Source organism: Calliphora vicina, chromosome 5 (assembly GCF_958450345.1).
Source record: "Calliphora vicina chromosome 5, idCalVici1.1, whole genome shotgun sequence".
NCBI lineage: Eukaryota > Metazoa > Arthropoda > Insecta > Diptera > Calliphoridae > Calliphora > Calliphora vicina.
This window is the reverse complement of record NC_088784.1, coordinates 113,392,491-113,412,601: the sequence shown is the minus strand read 5'-3', so window position 1 is coordinate 113,412,601 and position 20,111 is coordinate 113,392,491. Positions and strand designations below refer to the sequence as shown.

Here is a 20,111-nt window from a genome sequence, read left to right as displayed (position 1 = left end):
TTGTGTAAGTTTTTACAATAAGTTTCGATTTCATTTTTATTTTGTTCGTAATTTTTCAAATTCAACAATAGTTTTCTTATTTTTTTTTTCTATGAAACCCTATTTCTTTTTGCATAGAATTTTAAAGACAATTTTATGTAGACAAAATCGAGACATTATTTGTTAAAATCGGTTTATACTTGCAAAAGTTATTAAACTTTTTCGAAAAAAGTTCGACAAAATTTACCTTGTAAATTAAAAATTTTACAAATATTTTTTTTTGTACAGCTTTTCGTTTTTTCTTTATTCATATGGACTGGGTGAGAAAATACTAAAAAAAGGATTTAATGAAAAGTTGAATAACTTTTACAATTTTCATCCGATTTGAATAATTGAACCCACGTTTTGGTAAGAATTAAATTTGCTTTATACATTGGTATAAATTTGTGTAAGCTTCTATATCAAAATAAGCAATGAAAAGCGACTAAAATCAAAAAAGTTGATAAATTTTGATTTTGATTTTCTTTTAGATATTCTTAACAAAAACAATACTTACAACTTACAAATGTATCAAAAAATGCACGCCATTTTAAAACGTAATCAGTTTTCTTTCAAAACCCGTTAAAAAATTTTAAGTCGGACAAAAACTGACTGAGTTACAGATCGATAAGTTGACGAACATTTTAAAACGTAATCAGTTTTCTTTCAAAACCCGTTAAAAAATTTTAAGTCGGACAAAAACTGACTGAGTTACAGATCGATAAGTTGACGAACATCACTGAAAACGATTTTTTCAGAATAACTTCTGAATTTGAGGGTGTTTCTAAAATTTTTTGACACAATTTCTAATGTACTCTGCAAGCACTATAACCCACGCTAGGTCGTTTTCCAAGTTGTTTACCACCGTAGCACCGTGTTATTATAAATATTCAATACCTATGTACCTATAATTATTACATAGGTACATATAAATATTATTGGCATATTTGTGAGTTTTGTCCTATTTGGAATGAATCGGTTGATGTTCAAATAACGAATAAGCTGATTAATAGAAATTTAATTTTTAGAATTTATTTATTGTATCGGAAAATATTTTTTATAAGGGACAGGAGAAATAATTGTCCGAATATTTTAAACCTATAGTAGAAATTTTTAAAGGATTTTGTACCTACTACATACATACATAGGTAGTTAAAAAAATTCATGATCATCCCATTGATTGTTGATATAAATTTTTTTCTGAAGTCTTGCACAAATAAAAATTGAATTCATTATTTCAAAAACTGATATAAACAAACCGGGCATGCCTTGCCAATGAAACAACAAAAACAAAACACTCAAAAAACCACAAAAGTGTTTATGTTTACCTGAGTTTAACAAATAATTTACTCATTTTAAACACTAAACAGCTGTCATTGTTTTGTATTGACTCAATTTCTCATTCAGTTCACTCATTCTCCCATTTTTTAGTAGTATGTAGGCATGTAATTTGTTTGTGTTTTTCGTTGTTATTAAAGTTCATTCTATTTTAAATAAGAACTAACTGTTCTGCACAATGATTTTCTTTGTTTAAAATGTTTTCTTATTTAATTTTCTGTTTTTGTTTTCGTAGGTTCTAAAACGATTTGTTTTAACACAACTGCTTTTGGGCACACGCGCTCTTCTATTGATGACACATTTATATACAGCTGATGATCATAAAATATACCCTGCAACATCATCAGCAACATCCAACGATTGGCTGTCAAAGAGAAAACGGTAAGTTGATTAAAACCAAAACATAATAAATATCACAATACTCAGCTGAGGTTTCAGTGATAATAAACAGCAGATGTTTTTTTTTGTTTTTGATTATTATTTATTTTGTGCTGTGATTATTCTTTGAATGTCATATTTACTTTACTTTTTTTAAAAAAATACCATGCAACACTTTCACCTAAATTCGTTTGACTAGTACAACGTTGTAAATATGTAAATATATAATTAGATATTAAAGTTTTTAATAAGTAGGTATCTGAACATAGGTATCATTCTTTTTTATTTATTCACACTTTTTCTCTCTTGTTGATATTTTAATTCGGAAGTTGTTATTGATTGATTTGGATTTGTTATTGTTTTCTCTTTTTCTACCTTTAAATTGACCTACAATTGGTATTTATTTCTTTGTTTTTACTTTATTCACTTTTATATATTTATTTATTTTTGTGGTTTTTGATTTCGGTTGTGTGTGTGATAAGAATTTTCAATTAAGATTCTTGCCGACATAAAACACTTTTAATTTGCCTCTCATTTAAAATTACAGTGTAACGACAATAGCAATAAACATAAAAAGTACACTGAAGTCAATCAGTTTGTGGTAAGGAGACCAAAGTGAGTGTCTCTGATGATAAACAGATCATAAAATTATAGCCAAATAGATTTAAACCAATTTATTTGATGAACGTTTGTTTTTTACTGATGGAACTCGATTTCATTCATATGGCTGCCGGTCTTTAACGCCACCCCATACATATTTCTAAAGGGGTCAAATTGCTATTTAAATTCGAGGTTTGCTGAGATATAAGCAAAAAAACCCTTTTACTTCGATTTGTTGTTATTCAACATGAATAATAAACACGTGCCGGAAATCGATTGAAAGTTGTAAAATAATGGTACTTTTTCCGATATCTTAAAAAAATTCCATATTTGAATACTGTTTTTTAAACATTTGCAATAAACCTAAGCTTATAGAGAAAATTATCTTGCTAACAAGGTATAAAACAATAATTTCGAATGAAAAATAACAAAGTTATACGAGTTTATCTGACCAAATATTGAGCAAAAAGTGCTAGTTTACTCATATTTTACTCGCATTTCTATTGTTGACATAGTTCTTTACATAACTTTTGCATGCAAAACAGTGAGCAAATAATACAAAAATTTCGTTTTTCTTGAATATATGACGTAGGGAAATACTAATAACTTGGTTATTTTTAACTCGATGTTCATGCTTTATACCTTGTTAGAAAGATAATTTTCTCTAGAAGCTTAGGTTTATTGAAAATGTTTAAAAAAACAGTATTTAAATAGGGAAATTTTTTAAGATATCGGAAAAAATACCATTATTTACCCAATTTTACAACTTTCAATCGAATTCCGGCACGTGTTCTAGTTATCCGATTGCACTTAAAGTTTGCAGTAGTTAGTTTTACCTGCTAATGAACAAAATAAGACCCATCCAAAGCAAATATATTTTTTAAGGGCATGTCTAATGTATATATGTATATGTATATATATTGGCACAGGCGACTATAGCAATCTTACTTATTTCTAGGCATATACATAGCTCTTTCTAGATGTTTTAAGACCAATATAGCCCAATATACCAAGGCTTCGCTACTCTCGTGTTTCATTCAATGATTTGTGCTTGAAATTGTAAGAAGCATCCTTTCTTTTGAATGGTTCAGGAATTCATTCTTACTTCAGTGTTTTTGTTCGAAATTCACACTTGGAACTAGATTCTAGAAGCACTTAAGGACATTTTATTATTTCCTTCATTATATTGCAGAATAAGTTCTGAATGAAAAAAGTGCATGCACCAATTCAGTGTTTACATATTATGTATTTTATTTTTTTGTTGAATTTGTATAATGTTTACTGGGACACTTATACAAATATGTATGTATAATAGTAATTTAATAAAAAGCTAAGTAACTCTTAACTTATCAGTAGTTTAGGCTTTGTTGGTTGAATTTATGTTTCTTTTTTTTATTTATTTAATAAATAAATTTATCAAGTTACATACATATGTATGTATGTATATAAATATGTATTTTATTGCAAATCAATTTAAACAAATCCAAAAGATAATAGAAACATACAAATATGTATTTTCATTTACAAATACAAATACAATTTGTAAATAATAAATACATATGTATGTATGTAGTTGATTGTGCAAGAAACAACATCAAATGCAATACCCTTATAATATTTACTTAATATGCATTTAAATGTAAGATATGAACATTTTGATATAAACTTTTTATCAACATTACATTTTTTATTTATAATTTTGCAAAATACACAGAATTACAAACAAACGAATTCAGAATTAAAAACTTACAAAAAAAAAAAAATAAATAAATAAATGTATTTGTCAGTTGTATTGAAAATGTGTTTATGTCTGCAAAGTTGAAATAAGATAAGTAAATGTTATTTCAACAATATTTATCAAGAAGTACAAATAGAAAAAAATTAGACCAAAACAAAAAAGTCAATCAAAAGAAAATCATTCTAAACGTTTTTTTTCCTTTTTGGTTTTATATGTTCTATTTTTGAGGTATTTAATGTTGCCATATTTAAAAAGCAACAAATAAAATTGTGGTATTTTTTTTTTAAATTATTATAACTTGTTCATAATGTAAGAACACGAGTATTTTAAAAATTTCAAATATAAAAAGATTGTTTAAATAACGCTAATTAAATAATTCCCCATTTAAAAAAAATATTCCTCAATGTGGCAATAATACACGTAATCATTCATGTTGCAAGTTATTTTCTTCACTTGGAAAAACCAAATAAATATTCAAAGAGACAGTTGAATGAACCCTAAGTTTACCTTCTTGCTCTCAGCATGGTACTTATAATACATCAACAGAAACACTAGAAGAAGAAATATAATTTTTGGAGCATTCAAGCAAATGCCACAACAACAAAACTGTAAATGTAAACAAATAAAAGAAATTTAACACATACACAGTCACCAGCAGAAGGACGAAGGATGTTAGGATGTTACTGTAACGAAAACAAAAAAACACACAAAAACTAAATGAAAACTACACATTTGCACACAGTTACGTACGTGTATGTGTGCAGCATTTTGAACATTCGTATTCTTATCCAACAACAAACACTTTAAATAGGATGTTGTAAGACTCCGACATGTCTCGCGAAACAAATAAATTAATCTGCAGCAAAATACCAGTTTAAATAAACGATTCATAGACAAACTAAATAAAAAAAGAAAGAAAAAGTTAAAACTAAAACTCTTAGGACCCTTAACCGACTTACGACTTGTTTTATTCGGTTATTCAATTCTTCTCCCCAAAAAAACTACAGGATCTTTTTAAGAAAAATATTTGAGCTAAATAATGATGTGAAATTTAAAACATTTTACTTTCATAAGATGTAAATGCATTGAAAGGTACAACGGTAAGGATTTCTTATGACATGAGTAAAAATGTTTTTACAAACTCATTTTTTTTAATATAGACAAACTGGGTGCATACTAGAGTATCCAAAACCGAAACCGAAAACCGCTCAACCGGTTATTTCATCTTTGTAAACTCCACCGGTTTCGGTTTTAATGAAATATATTTTCAAAAGCTCATTTAAACATATTTTTGAAAAACTTTGATTCCATTTATAAAAATATTGATTAATTTTATAGAAAATTGTAGCATTTGACAATATTTTGTAAAATATATGAAATAATTGCCTTAAGAATTCAAAAAAAAAAACACGGTAGATTCCGTTTTGGAGCTATGCTTTAAAAAATTTGAGCTAGGTGGACATGATCAGAATATTTCTGATGAAAATTTAATGATGGACTTTGTTTTCGAATGTTTTTTAGCATTATTAATACTTGGATTGTTAACTTTAACGTTATTTTTTATTTTTCTTTAACAATAAAATATTAAAAAACCTACATTAAAACTTCATTCTTTACTTTTTTAAAAAAATTTAAATTATTCGAATAATTCGATTGACAAAAATGCTGTCGAGTCTGCCACATAATATAAAAGTTAATTTTCTTTCTAGACATTTTTGTTCCAGCATTAGCTAATCCAAAACTTGATAAAAGGACTAAAATGTCGTCTTTCTCATAAATCGCATTAAAAATTATGCAAAGTAATATTCGCATAAAGAAATATCAAAAAAAAAACTGCTTTTTACGTATTTATTTGGTGTTTACTGCCAACATTTAAGCAGCGATTTCACAGAAACCGTTTTGAAAATTTGGCCTAATTTTTAAAACGAATTAAAAAGGCCCTTTAATCGGAACTTGTTAACTACGCTATCATAAAGTAGGGTTATATCATAACGTCTACCTAGTAACATTTTAACATGAAAGGGAAAAAGCTTATTCCTACATACATATTGTAACTTATATAGAGCGCAAACAAAAAATAAAACCAGAAATAGTTGAAAAAATACAAAGAACTATTAAATTGAAAGTAAAATAGGAAGAAAAGACTATATCTCAGCATTTTCCGTGTTTCTTCTTTTTATTTTTTTTTTGTTTTCCTCTCATTGCAGTTTGTGTTGTTACTTAACTTCTTTATGTGTCAAATGAAGCATATAAAACAAATACAACACACAGAGACTAAAAACTCATACACAATATTGACTTGCACACATGCATGAAAACATACATTACAATGAAAATCTCAGTAATGCATAGAATATTATTTCTTTGGTTTATTTCATTTTTTTTTTATTCATACAACAGCGGCAGCTGCTTGTCTGTCAGCTTTAGTTTTGTTTGCCAAAAAAAAAAAAAATCTGTAAAAAGAAGAGAAAAATAACGACTGAGAAACAAAATAGTCCTAGAAAGGATAAACAGAACTGCTGCATACAACTCGGTTTGCAAACAAGAACTGATTCAATACAGATGTTCAGACGGACGACAGACGTTTCTTAGTTCGTTTGTATGAAAATTATTGAGGCAACCCCTCTCGAATGAACTTCGTCCTGAGTTATTATGCTATCTGTGTGTGTGTGTGTGTGTGAGTTTGTGTGTATGAATATTATTGCAACACAATTGCTCAATTGTTTGGGATTTTGTTTTAGTTTTTGTCATTGGGTTCGCTTTTATATAATTTTGAAGACATTTGCGCCGATAATATTTGTCACTAGTTGCATATGTCGTTTCTTACGCTCTTCTCTCCCCTTTTGCAGTTGAAAATAAAATCTGTTCGATTTATAGAGCATTTTCTAGATGTTTATTCATGGTTTTTTGGTTGTTGTTGATGATGTTATTGTAATACATGCTACTGTAAACATCCATATACATATCTATGTATGTATGTAGTTTTAGTATTTATTTTTATTATCCTGTCTTACACATAAACATTTCATGGGTTGGAGTTTGATGACCTACTTGGATTTGAGATTTATTTTTTGTTTTATTTTGGAATAAATTTTTTATGCAGTTATTTCCTTTGTTTGTATTTTATCTTATCTTGTGCACTATTTTTACTGAAATGAAAATGTACTTCAGCTGTCATACAAATTATTTAGTGTGCAGTACTACTACTCAACTCTATGTCTTCTGATTGTGCCCAAGTCAATGTGTCTAATTACTTAAATTCGGTCGATATCTAGAAAAAGTAACACGTTTCTTTTGTATGTATTTATTTATTAGAGAAAATACATAAACAACAAAATAAAATAGCACGAGACATATTATAAGATTAGATAAAATTATATATGGAATTTAACTGACAGATGTACGAGGAACAATTATTTTTTTTGAATAAAAAAAGTATTAAAGTAAGTCAATCTCGACCATTTCATAACCAATGTTAAATAATGGCTCGATAAAGGCGAATCTGTGTGAGTTTCAAAACATATTAAACAGAATAATGCGTTTTTAAACACAATCGTATAAATGCTGATAATTTTCCGTGTTCCAAATCCTATAAATAAATTACTAAAGATTTTCTATGGAAAAGACTTTTAAATACTGTTATACTAAAGATTTTCTAAAGCAAATACTTTAGATGTCTATAGGAATTTGTATATTTTTCATATTTCATAAAATATTGAAAATTGTTTGAAGGTATCAAATGAGAGTACGATCGAATAAATTTTCCTATCTTTAGTTGTTGTATTTGGCTTAAACTTGAAACATTTAATTTTTGAGTAATATTTCGATTCTATTATTGATAAATTCAATGAAATTTATTATTGGGGCGTAAACTAGTTCCTATGCTCATTTCACTGCACACTGTGGTAAATCACAAATCTAGCTGGACAAAATTAAAAAATAAATGTCTGGCAACATTCCTTCTGATCATTTAATGAGCTTCTCAATACAATAGGGAACTGTAATTCATGTTTGTTTTTTTTTGGTTTTTAGCCCCGATTAGGAAAAAACTAAGCTTTAAAGTCAGTTGTTGTCAACAGGTACATTAAGATTTCAAAGAGAAGTGTATTTTTTGTGTGACTTTGGTTTATGATTAAAAAGGCTACGGTGATTTTATTGTCATAATTTTTTTATATTATTATTAAGCTCTATTTCAAGGAAATATGCAACAATTTTCATTTAATTATTTCCATTGTAACTATTAAAAAAAAACAATTTTTTGTGAGAAGATCATAGTTCCGCTCTAAAACTATATTTTAATCTGTCAAGTGTTCACTTTAAGGTAAATCAAAAACATCTTGCGCATTTTTGCGACCGCCATATATTTTTTTTCACTTTTCCAGTATGACCTACACAAAGAAAAAATAAAATATTTCCTTTTTTCAAGTAGAGTTAAAGCTGTTTATTCCGGATAGTTCCGGTGTAAAACTATATTTGAGTTAATCTTTCAAGTGTTCACTTCAGGGTAAATCAAAAACATCTTGCGCATTCTTGCGACCGCCATACATTTTTTTTCTTTTCCAGTATGACTTCTACTTTTTCACGAAATAAAATTTTTGAAGAATGGGTAAAAACTCCCAAAATACATTGCGAAAAAAAAGTTGGTTTTTTATAATCGTTTATATATTTGAACTCATTTTTTATATGATTCATAAGTGAGAAGTGAACCCAACGTGATTTATTAATTTTGTCCAGTTAGATTTGCGATCTACCAAACTGTGCACTGGTTGCTTAAGCCATCAGACAACTTTTTCCAAAAGTTACAATTATGCCCTCGAATATCTAGAGTGGAGAAATATTGACACTCTAAAGTCATAGTACTAACACGTTTAGACACAATAGAATATAATCAGTAACATCTGGATAAAATTTATAATAAAATAAAATTAAAATTTATTATCTTATACATTTTCAGAAACAAATATATGTATGTATAAGTGATAAATAATAGATATGTTTAGGTATACTTATTATCGAATCGAATTCATGATTATTTTTCATCATTACAAATTTCAATTAGTCATTCTATTAGATAGAATTCGAAAAAGTTTAAGTTTGCTGCCCGCATATGTTAGTTTTTCTTAAAGTAGTTCTATTTTCTTACCCTTAAAACCAACCACCCCTTTATGTTCTTTAAGAATGTTAAAATAAAAGAAGGAGACATCTGCCAAATTAAGGCACTTTCTGCATCACGTAGCACGTTCCATGTAGGATCTATTCACTACCCCTATAAATATTTATTTAAATACGAACACACATTAACAGCAAAAGCGTACATAACGAAGACACATTATTATCTTTAAGATACAATTAGAAATTATGTTTACAATTATTTTGTTGCTGGCTCGATTTTATGCTGAAAAGGTAGAATCTTTCAAACTGCTCAAACAACCCTTAATTATCCTCTTAATGTTTAAGCAGATAATAGAAAAAAGAAACTAAAGTTTCATGAAATTAAACAAAACTTTGATGTTTAAATTTGCAAAATTCTCATACGAATTTATAAAAATCCGTGTAATGTTTTATTTCACATTTACACGGTTAAAACAAATTCAAAAATTATACAACAAACATAGATCCTCAAAAATGTACGTGTTTAAAATATGAGTTGTAATGCAAATTAAAAAAAAATAATAAAAACTACAAGTAATATAACCTTGAATTGTATTATGCAAAAAGCAGTCATTAACATAAAAGGCTTAGAAAGGGTTAAAGGTAATATCAGCAGCAGCAGTAGCTGCCATAACAACAAACAATTTTGTTATAAACATTTTAAAAATACGCACACACACATCCATATGTATGCATATACATATTTATGTAAAGAAGTGGCCACTTAAAATCGGTACGCACTTCAGTAATCATAACAACGCCCCCTGTTATCACAATGGAAAAAGATTTGCATATAATTTTAACAACAAATCTACCACTATTCTACAATGAATTGCAAATCATTATGTTTAGTTTTAAAAAGTGTAGACACAATGGAAAAAGAAACTAGAGATAAAAATGTGCACAAATAACTAGAAAATCAAATTTTGTCGAGTATATACCCAAAATATTAGGTAAAAAATTTTACGTTTCGGCAGCTCGAGGTTGTTTGGCCTTTAAATATGAATACGTAAAATTGAACAAATATATTAATTTGGCAAGTAATCCGCAGCTGCGGTTTGAAGAGTCAGAAAGCTTTTCAGAAATGTTTAATAAATTACATTAGAATTATATATAAAAACAGAGTTTGGAAATGCGATTGCTATCACACATCTGATAGAAAGTTTTAGCCAAGTTGTCATTACTCAATGACAAGTTGTCATTACTCAAATACAACTGTGAAGTGGTATAATGAGAATAATATTGATGTTAGACCAAAATACATCAATTAAACAAATTGCCCATATCTTCGTTCAGTCGAGATATGTATATTGGGCAATTGTTAAACTTAAATTGAAAAAAGAGTGCAGGTACAGTAAATAACCAGATTTTGATGAGATCAAAGTGGAATAAATATGCTGGAATAACGGTAGAAGTGGGGAGAAAAGTTGTGCAGCTATTAATAGGAGGCATAAAAAGAAAAGCCAGAAAATTTATTCGAAATAAAGACACATAAACCAACAGTTATATTTTTTAAAAGTTTAATAAATTACCTTTAATTTCATGTATAAAATGTAAACATACGTTGTTTCATTTAAAAGTTATGCTCGCTTTAATCCGTACCGTTTTTAAGTGGCCACTTCTTTACATATATGAATTCCATACTATGTTCATTAGAGTGGCCCAACATCTTAAATCGTTCTCTGTCAATCTATAAACCAAATGCTGAAAATTGTAACAAAAACGGATAACGTTTAGAGATTACACATTTTATTTGCAGTTAAAAATTATCTCTTTAAAACATTTTTTGGCCCAAAAAAAGCTTGTGGGCCGATTTCAAATTGGAGAGTTTGATACAAAATATTTCTTTAAAACAATTCTTGGCCTATTTTCTAATACTCAATTTCAGATTGTTTCTTTGGGTTGCTTATACATTTTATGTATAATTTGACCCAAATAGAAAAAAGATATATTTTTTCGAATATTTTTTGTTTTTTTAAACCTGACGTAGTTTTTGACATTTGAAATTAAATAAAAGTCATAAAATATGAAAAAATATAAATCTCTCATTTTAGAAAAAATTCCATTTTAATTTCAAAATGGGTAAAATTTAACCCAAATACTTGTTATGAAGGATAAGAAAAACATAGCTTTGGTATTTTCCCGGGTTATCCCAGTTTTCATACAAGTATAATGTTCAGAGACAGATATATATTAGTGCTACCAAAGATATATTCTAGTGCTACAAAAGCTCTGAAAACATTTCACTTAATTGTGCGTAACAAAAATTCATGATTTTTGACAATTTATTTTTCTAAAAATCTAACATAGTTGTTGACATTTGAAATTAAATAAAATTCATAAAATATCAACCACTCACTTTTAGAAAAAATTCAATTTTAATTTCAAAATGGGTCAAATTTGACCAAAAGACCTTATGGAGGTTAAAGGAAGCAATCAAAATTTGAATTAAAAAGTTTTAAAAAGGCTTATTTTTTGTTATTATAATACATGTATGTATATTCTTTTTGATTATATGATCCCTTTTTTGTTTTGTTATGTTTTTCCACGAACTGCTATTGTTTAAATAACTACTTTAATATTTAGCCAGAAAACCGGTTAACCGGTTATTATTAAAAAACCAAAACCGGTTTATATGAAATTTAAATTTTTCGAAGAAACCGAAAACCGGTTTCTAAAAAATGCCGAAGAATTTGTGGAGGGGTAGGGTCAATTATGGATACATCCTCACAAAATTAGGTAAATCGTTCATATAAAACTTTATCAGGACTGCCCCATAATCAACATATTTATGAGAGCTATGTGAAATCGTAGACAGATATTGCTTATTTTCAATACCTTATTAACAAACCTTATGAATAGAGAGAGTGAAAAATTTCAGCCTTTCGTTTGGGCCCTATCGAGTTTTCAACAAACAGACGGACTTAGCTAGATCGTGTTAGAATTTCATAAGGACCCAGAATATTTATATTTTTGTTGGTCTGCGTTGAATATTTCGACATGTTATAAACGGAATGACAAAATCAATATACCTCCATATTTTTTGATGGTGGGTATACAAATATGTAAAACATGAAAATTCTATGTTAAGAAGAATTTCTGTATTCTATTGGGGCATAATCATTTAAGAACTAATATATATGGGGGATTTCACGTCAAGTGAAAAAAATATTAAAAAAAAATTTTAATATTTTTTTTCCGAAATCAAAAACTTTTTTGATATTTTTTTTTTCAAAATGGGACCTTTTTTTCTTCTTAAAATAAATTTTGACCCCCTCTAACTCCGAGAGTTCTTGACCGATCTTGTTGAAAAATTGTGTCTGAATTACTATCCAATAGGTGCAAATTTCACTTGACGTGAAATCCCCCATATGTATTTAAAAATACAGCCCAATAAGCTCCAAAGCCCCAAAAATTCAAGCACTTAGACTTGAATTCCAACAAAATGTGGTTAATTATGTTTAAAACTTGAAAAAATTAAATATTTTTCTAATAAAAAAACATATGGCTTGAATTTATGTTTCCTTTTTATTGGAGAATGCTATTGAAACAAAGTGTAATACAACTGTAATTCAATTGCTTGACTATATTTCAAGGCTTGAATTACACATGCTTTCAACATGCATTTCAGTAAAAATGCTTATTGTGAGCTTTTAAAACAATTCTATTTTCCTTTTTCATTTAAATAATATAATTTGTTTTATAGTTAAAAATTAGAAAATAGGCCACGCAAGTTTGTATTGCATTTTATATTTTAGACTATCGAAAATGTTCAAATTAAGGACCACCCTAATGTACATAACTACTTTAACATATACAACAACAACAACAACAACAAATATTTAAATAAAAATGAACAGAAAAATTTTATTTGCATAAATTCATATAAACATATGTATTTGTATGTATTTATATATATATGAACGTCTGTCATATGAAAAAGTATTCATTTTTTAAGCTGACTTTTCATTAATTTATTTATATACAATCAAGGTATCCCAGCAGTTAAGCAAGTAGTCAATGTATACCTTTTAGAAAGCAATTGTCACTAATGTCTGATCACTTGGCTGACTCCGATTAATATATTTCTGGTCATTTGGCACGTACTTTGTAGTGAAGAGAGAAGTCAATTGGTTACTTTATATATCCCATGTAATCTAGCGTGAACACAATTCTCACCTCTCTCTGAGTAATCTAGATTGTAGTTACTTTAAACGTTTATTTTGTACAGCACTTTAGGAAGTAGTTATTTTAACAACCAGACGTTATCTATTGGAGAGTTGTCGGAGGAAGGTTTGATTACAAGTAATCGGTGATAGGACTGTCTAGTAGATATCATTTTAGCATACTATTTGAGGTCACTTAGTAGCCTAGCCGTACATATTAAAATAACTAGTTATATATCTGATCAAGTAACCAGTATCGGTATGTGAATCCAATGTATTGGCTGCTTGGGACCAGCTATCAAACAATATAATTGTAATAGAAAAGGGTCAATTGACCCCCCTTTTGTAACAAATTGTCACCTTAAGTGACTAGGTAAAATCACAAGAACTGCTGGGATATTATACATATAAATACACACATACACATACATATTATTTTTGTTGATATTCATGTGTAACTGAGTTGTATGAGTGCACATTATTTTCTTTTGCCAAAAGCATGGAATTAGAGCATTACATATTACATTTTTAAAAAATATTCTTACAAAATGTTTTTATTAAATTTTTTAAAATAATTTCCATTTTATGACTCTGTTTAAAGACCATATTATATATTAGCAAACTTCTGTTTAAAAACATATGTTCGTAACAATAAAATTTAAATAATTTGTAGTGGACATTGTATAGTTGTCGTAAAATCATAATGCGATTTTATAGCTTTATTGGCAATCAGGTTTTTATTGAATTGTTCTGTTTCCAATTATGTTGATGAAACAACATATTAAATATTATTAATTTACACTTCACAAATACCTACTTACGTCTTACATTGTGTTTTGGAAGAAGTGAAAAACTAAGATATTCTTTCTTGGGATAACTTCCCCTCGTAGTTTATGTTTATTTGCAAATTAGCACGTAATTTTTTTGAATATTCAGCAAAAATAAAGAAATATATACATATGAACACATAAATGAAAATATAATCAAAACTTTATTATGCGAACATGTAGTAAATATTTATGCTAAATGTTGTCTGTCTCATATACATATGTATTCAATCCATTAAAGTAATCGATTTTTTGTCGATTCACTGAATACACATAACGCTTTTCCCAATATTGTTTTTTGCCTTCAAGCTATGAAATGTATTCTAAAGATATTTAAAGTTTATGTTGCTGCAAATGAAGCTAACTGACTGAGTGAGTGAATGAATGAATGAATTAATGCCACCAAATGAAGAAAACATATAATTAAAGCAATTAACGTGCCACCACCAGTCAGTCATCATCTTAATTGAAAACAAATGTTTGTTTCTTAAAAAGGTTTTTTTCTATTCGCCACTTTGTTCGTTTAATTCGTGCCTTTAAATGGGATTTTCAAAATAATTTTTAATTGTCTTAGAAAATGTAATTTATTTATTTTTTCTAGGGTTTCAGCAGGGAATAAGTAGCTGGGAATACAAACATAACAAATCTTGGAAAATTACAATCGACTCCTTACATTTCGGGAATTGTCATTTTAGTTGTAACGACAAAGAATCCCCCATTCAGGAACCAAACAGATATTATTTTGGATTTATGTGATTTATCAAATTGTCAAAACTTACTTATTTGGAGCTATTAGTGTAAATTGTTTATTAAGAAACTGTAATTTCTATTAACAAAGTTATATTCAGATTGCTGAAAAATTTTACGAAATAGACGTGACCACAAGTCTTCAAAACATGTTTTAATAAATCTAGAGGTTAATGTTTTGTGTTTAATATTTTTCGTATTAATACTCGTGGGAAAATTAAAGTAAATAATTTTCTTATTTCCCAAGAATTGAAAAGTCTGAGAAATTAGAAACCCTATTTTTTAATATTCGTATTAAGAAGAGCAATTAATGTATTTTCAACAAATAACAAAATTATTAACTTTCTATGGAATAGCAATTAATGAATTATTAAATACTATACGTATGAACTTTCAGTATAACTATGACTTTTACTTTTAACATTTGTCATTTTGAAAGTATGTATTTGTTAAATTGATGATAAATATTTTTAAATACTTGAAGCTTTAGTATTAAAATCTATGCGAACAATTTATGTAGGCTGTGAGTTAGATAATAAAATGAAAAAAAAAAATAAAAAATTAAAAAAGTCTACATAAGTAGTATAAATATTATTAATACTTCATTATAGTAGTGTGTAACATGGTAGAAAAAAAGGTATAACCCGTAGATAAATACACATAGATCGGAAACTCTGCTGTCAAAGATCTAACTCGGTTGTCAAAAACCAGAGTGGTGATAATGTATTAGTAACAAAATCTAGTCATTTATTGGTTTCGCTCTATGTTTCTCTATGGTTATACCATATTGTTGCTCGCAACAAATTATTTTGAATTGTTTTGCTTTCAAGCTCACATTATTTTATTATTAACAAAAGATACCAACCAGGGTTCCTAATTTCCCGGACTTTTTTCTTTCCCGTGATGAAATTAAAAAATCGTTTCATTCCCGGGAATTTTTTAACATTAAATTAAACCAAAAACCAGAACTTTTTTATCGAATAAATTGACTTATAATTTTACCAGTATAAACTAAATATATTTGGTTGTTGGTCCAGTCTTTATAAGGGTTTCTAATTTAATAGTGACATTTAATCGGTATTATCACAGTCGTAGTTTTAATCATTATCAAATCAATAAATTCTTTGTTTAATTAAAAAACTTAAGAATTTCGACCATGTTAAATCTATAAAATATGCGTAGTTAGAGAAATTTTTCAAATCTGATTGTATATAAACAAATTTGAACCAAAATTATTGTTATTATTTTCTCTAAATATGTTAGGCATCTTAATAATTCATTTAAGAGCATAAACTTTAAATTTGATTCATTCTTAATAACCAAATTTTTCTGCTGTGGCTTGAATTTATTGATAACAATTCGGTTATTTCAACAGTAATACATCTTTGCCAACTGACCATCTGATGCTAGAACCGAAAAAATCTATGGATTTAATAGAATATTTTAATTACCAACAAATTTAGTCATCGAAATGTATCAGAATATTTTTTGAAGAAAACTTATGAAGTCATTCCCGACACACATTTCCCGATAATTAACAAAAAAAATATTCCCGGGAATTCCCGGAAAAATTTTCCCGTGTTGGAACTAGTACCAATATAACCAGTTTTTCCATTTAAAATGTTTCAATACCAAATTTCTATGACAAATATATGAACCGATATTTAGCGAATTAAGCAGAGTTCATATGTTTTTGATGAAACATCACTGTACCTAATTGTATCTGTATATCAATATTTATTATAGAGTTTTGAGCCTTTAAGTGAGTAGTCCCAATAAAACAAATTTAAAACCATTCTCATCTTATTCTTCGTGTTTCATGGTGTATATATTTAAATAAAAAAAATATTCAGTTTTTAGAAATGCATAAATATGTAAACTACTGCGCATTTTGTTTTCAAGTTGTAGGATTATTAAAAAAGCATCATATAATATTTGTTGTATTAAATGATTTTTAATTTTAGTTTCACTCTCAATCCACAAATTGAATGTCACACCCTTTGTAATCAAATTTGAATGCAATGATCGACATACAAGGAAACAATTTGTTTGTTAACTTATTAACAGGTGTTGACCAATTTACACAGAATGGCAATGTCACGTGAAAAGTATTGTTTTCAAAAATTAATCAGCAAAAATTCATTCGAACTTTTATAAAAGTCAAATATGTAATATGTATGAATTAAACATACATATAGCTGGATGTTCTGAAATTGGAACATTTTGAAATAAAATTCAAACAAGATATAAAAATTCTAAATTGCTTACATTTTAATATATTAAAATATATATAGTTAAAAGTGTGGTAAATCGGACAATCGGTAAGTTTCTACGACTTATGATCCCATTCAGTTCCCGTGGTAAATTTAGATAATGGTCCACACTTCAGTGGCCAGTTACTGTAGTAGTGGTTACAAACTGAAAATTGAATGAGAGTGTTAAATGCTTTGAAACAATATTATTGTACGATGTTGTGTTAACAATATTTATATTGTTTCTTTTTATACCCTACACCACCATAGTGGGGAAGGTATTATGCGTTTGTGCAGATGTTTGTAACGCCCAAAAATATTAGTCTAGCATCCATCTTAAAGTATACCTATCGACTTAGAATCACTTACTGATACTACGTTTATACGTAGCCTATTCGAATCAAAAATTCTTGTGCGTCTTGCAATCCAATTAATTCAAAAACGCAATGAAATATTTAAAAAACGTCTTAATAAACTAAAAGCGTTAAAACATATGGCAATGCTTAATATCTTATTTGCAAATAGTGTCGTTAATCAGGAATTGTTTTCGTGAGTTAGCTATTCACAAATAAAAAATGAATTCACTGTTTATGCGGCATTTATTTCTAATTGCAATATTTTTATTTGCGAATAAGCCGTGCGTATAAACGTAGTATGAGTCGATTAAACGATGTCCGTCCGTCTGGCTGGCTGGATGTCCATGTAAACCTTGTGCGCAGAGTACAGGTCGCAATTTTGAAAATATATCGATAAAATTTGGTACATATAATTTATTCGGCCTATTGCAACTGGTAGAACTCGGTCCATTATTTCACCTAGCCCCCATACAAATGTCCTCCCGAAAATGGACTATATCGGTCATAAATGTTTAATTTTTATATGTATATCCACAAATTTTGCTCCAAATAAGTTTTATATATACGGAATTCATGTCACCAAATTTCATTGTGATCGGTCCATAATTAGTCATAGCTCCCATATAAGACCCGCTTCCGAAAATCACTTTAACGTGCATAAATCTCTGAAAAATGTTGGTATACACTTAAATTCAACATAAATAACTTTCGTATAGATATAAATAACACGACCGAATTTTATGATGATCGGTCCATAATAAGTCATAGCTCCCATATAAGACCCGCTTCTGAAAATCACTTTAACGTGCATAAATCTCTAAAAAATGTTGGTATACAGTTAAAATTCAATATAAATAACTTTCGTATAGATGTAAATAACACAGCCTAATTTAATGGTGATCGGTCCATAATTAGTCTTAGCTCCCATGTAATGTACTCTTCCGAAAATCATTCACGAAAATTATTGAAATTTGAATACCATTAGTGTAGGGTATTATATGGTCGGGCTTGACCGACCATACTTTCTTACTTGTTTTTTTTTTTGGTTTTGCATAATTGCTACTACTCAGTTTTATAGCAGTTTTGTTTATCTTCTTGGGTGTTATTGCTCATATAACAACAGACGAACCGAGATCGTAAATTCCACTGATAAATTGATGTCTACGTTTTGGTATTTCATCGGAATTCAAGTAGAATCATTGTGTTTTATTTTACACTCAGTCGCAATGTTGATATTGTTGTATTAGTTTTTTATGCTTAAATTGTTTTTATTGTTATTGTTAACGTAGTTACAACAACAACATCAACAGTGCTACCTCATATTTAGTTGTATTATTCATTCATTCAGTCATTATTAGCCAGATATCAATGGGGAGCAAAGTGCTCATGAGCAGTGTTGTCCATTTAGCGCTTTTCAATTGAGCAATAGTTAAGTTTTTCTTATATGGGCGTCTTATTATGTGCTGTTTTTATACTACAAGCGAGTACTTTGAGTGGAATTTTACATGTATTTTGTTTTTGTTACAATAACAAAACACATGTAAAATTTCCACTCTAAGTACTCGCTTGTATTATAAAAACAGCACATTAATTTAATTTTGCTGAAATGTCAATCTTTTATCTTATTAGGCAAAGTGGTCGACGTTAAAGCACAACTGGGTGTGTTTAAGAGTAATTTTCTTCAATACAACTGTGATGTGGTTATAAATAGTTGACATCACTGCTCATGAAATTGATAAAGAAAACAAACAAACTTAAATAAAAGCTTAAGGATGACTCATTATGAGACATTCTCAAAACCAGGGTTTGGGTAATGGACATTTTAGCTTCCCGTTAAACGGGAATAAAATCAAATTACATGCAACATTTATTTTTAAAATTTAGTTGTACATGTATTAAAAACATGACAGAGTGCTGTGCGAATTTTTTGTACAAACCACCTTAATACATTTTTTCTGTGAACTCGATTCTGAAAAATCGGTTAATATCTCCAATATTTAAGCAGATGCAGAATCGTATAATGCTTTAGATTAAAGCTTAATATATTTATTTACTTATTCATGTAAGATTTATTCAAGACTTTTGAAACTTTTGAAATCAATGTCTTTCGATCGGGATGAAATTTACATCAAGTTTAGTTCTATTAGTAATTCAGACACAATTTTTCAACAAGATTGGCTGAGAACTCTCTGAATTACGGGTATTTTTCCTCATCCATGTAACTTATTATATACTGTTCTTAGCAAAATGTGTCCCAAATAGTTTTTGACTTTTTTTTTCAATATTGCTTAGATATTTAGCTTGAAGACCTATTTGGTCGTTTAAGGTATTTATAGACGGCAATACTGAGTATTAACATTTTTCAAATTTAAAATATTATTGAAATCATTCGGTATTTCAAAAAATCCTTTCGAAAAACATTTATTGTTTACACGATAGTATTACAAATACATATTTTATTTCTTTGTTGATTGATATTTTTCTGAAAACTTTATTTTTTTATTATATATTTTCTTGACATTTTTGTCGGTCTTATTTGT

At 28.1% G+C, this 20,111-nt stretch overlaps 1 protein-coding gene across 2 annotated transcripts in view; it reads left to right on the top strand.

Annotated features, from left to right (window-relative positions):
* Positions 1-20,111, top strand: part of Ipk1 (Inositol phosphate kinase 1) — a 239,513-nt gene that overhangs the window by 7,261 nt on the left and 212,141 nt on the right. For both annotated transcript variants that reach the window (XM_065510927.1, XM_065510928.1), the window contains exon 2: positions 1,592-1,737. The gene's annotated coding sequence lies outside the window, so the exon portion shown is untranslated. The remainder of the gene's footprint in view (positions 1-1,591; positions 1,738-20,111) is intronic.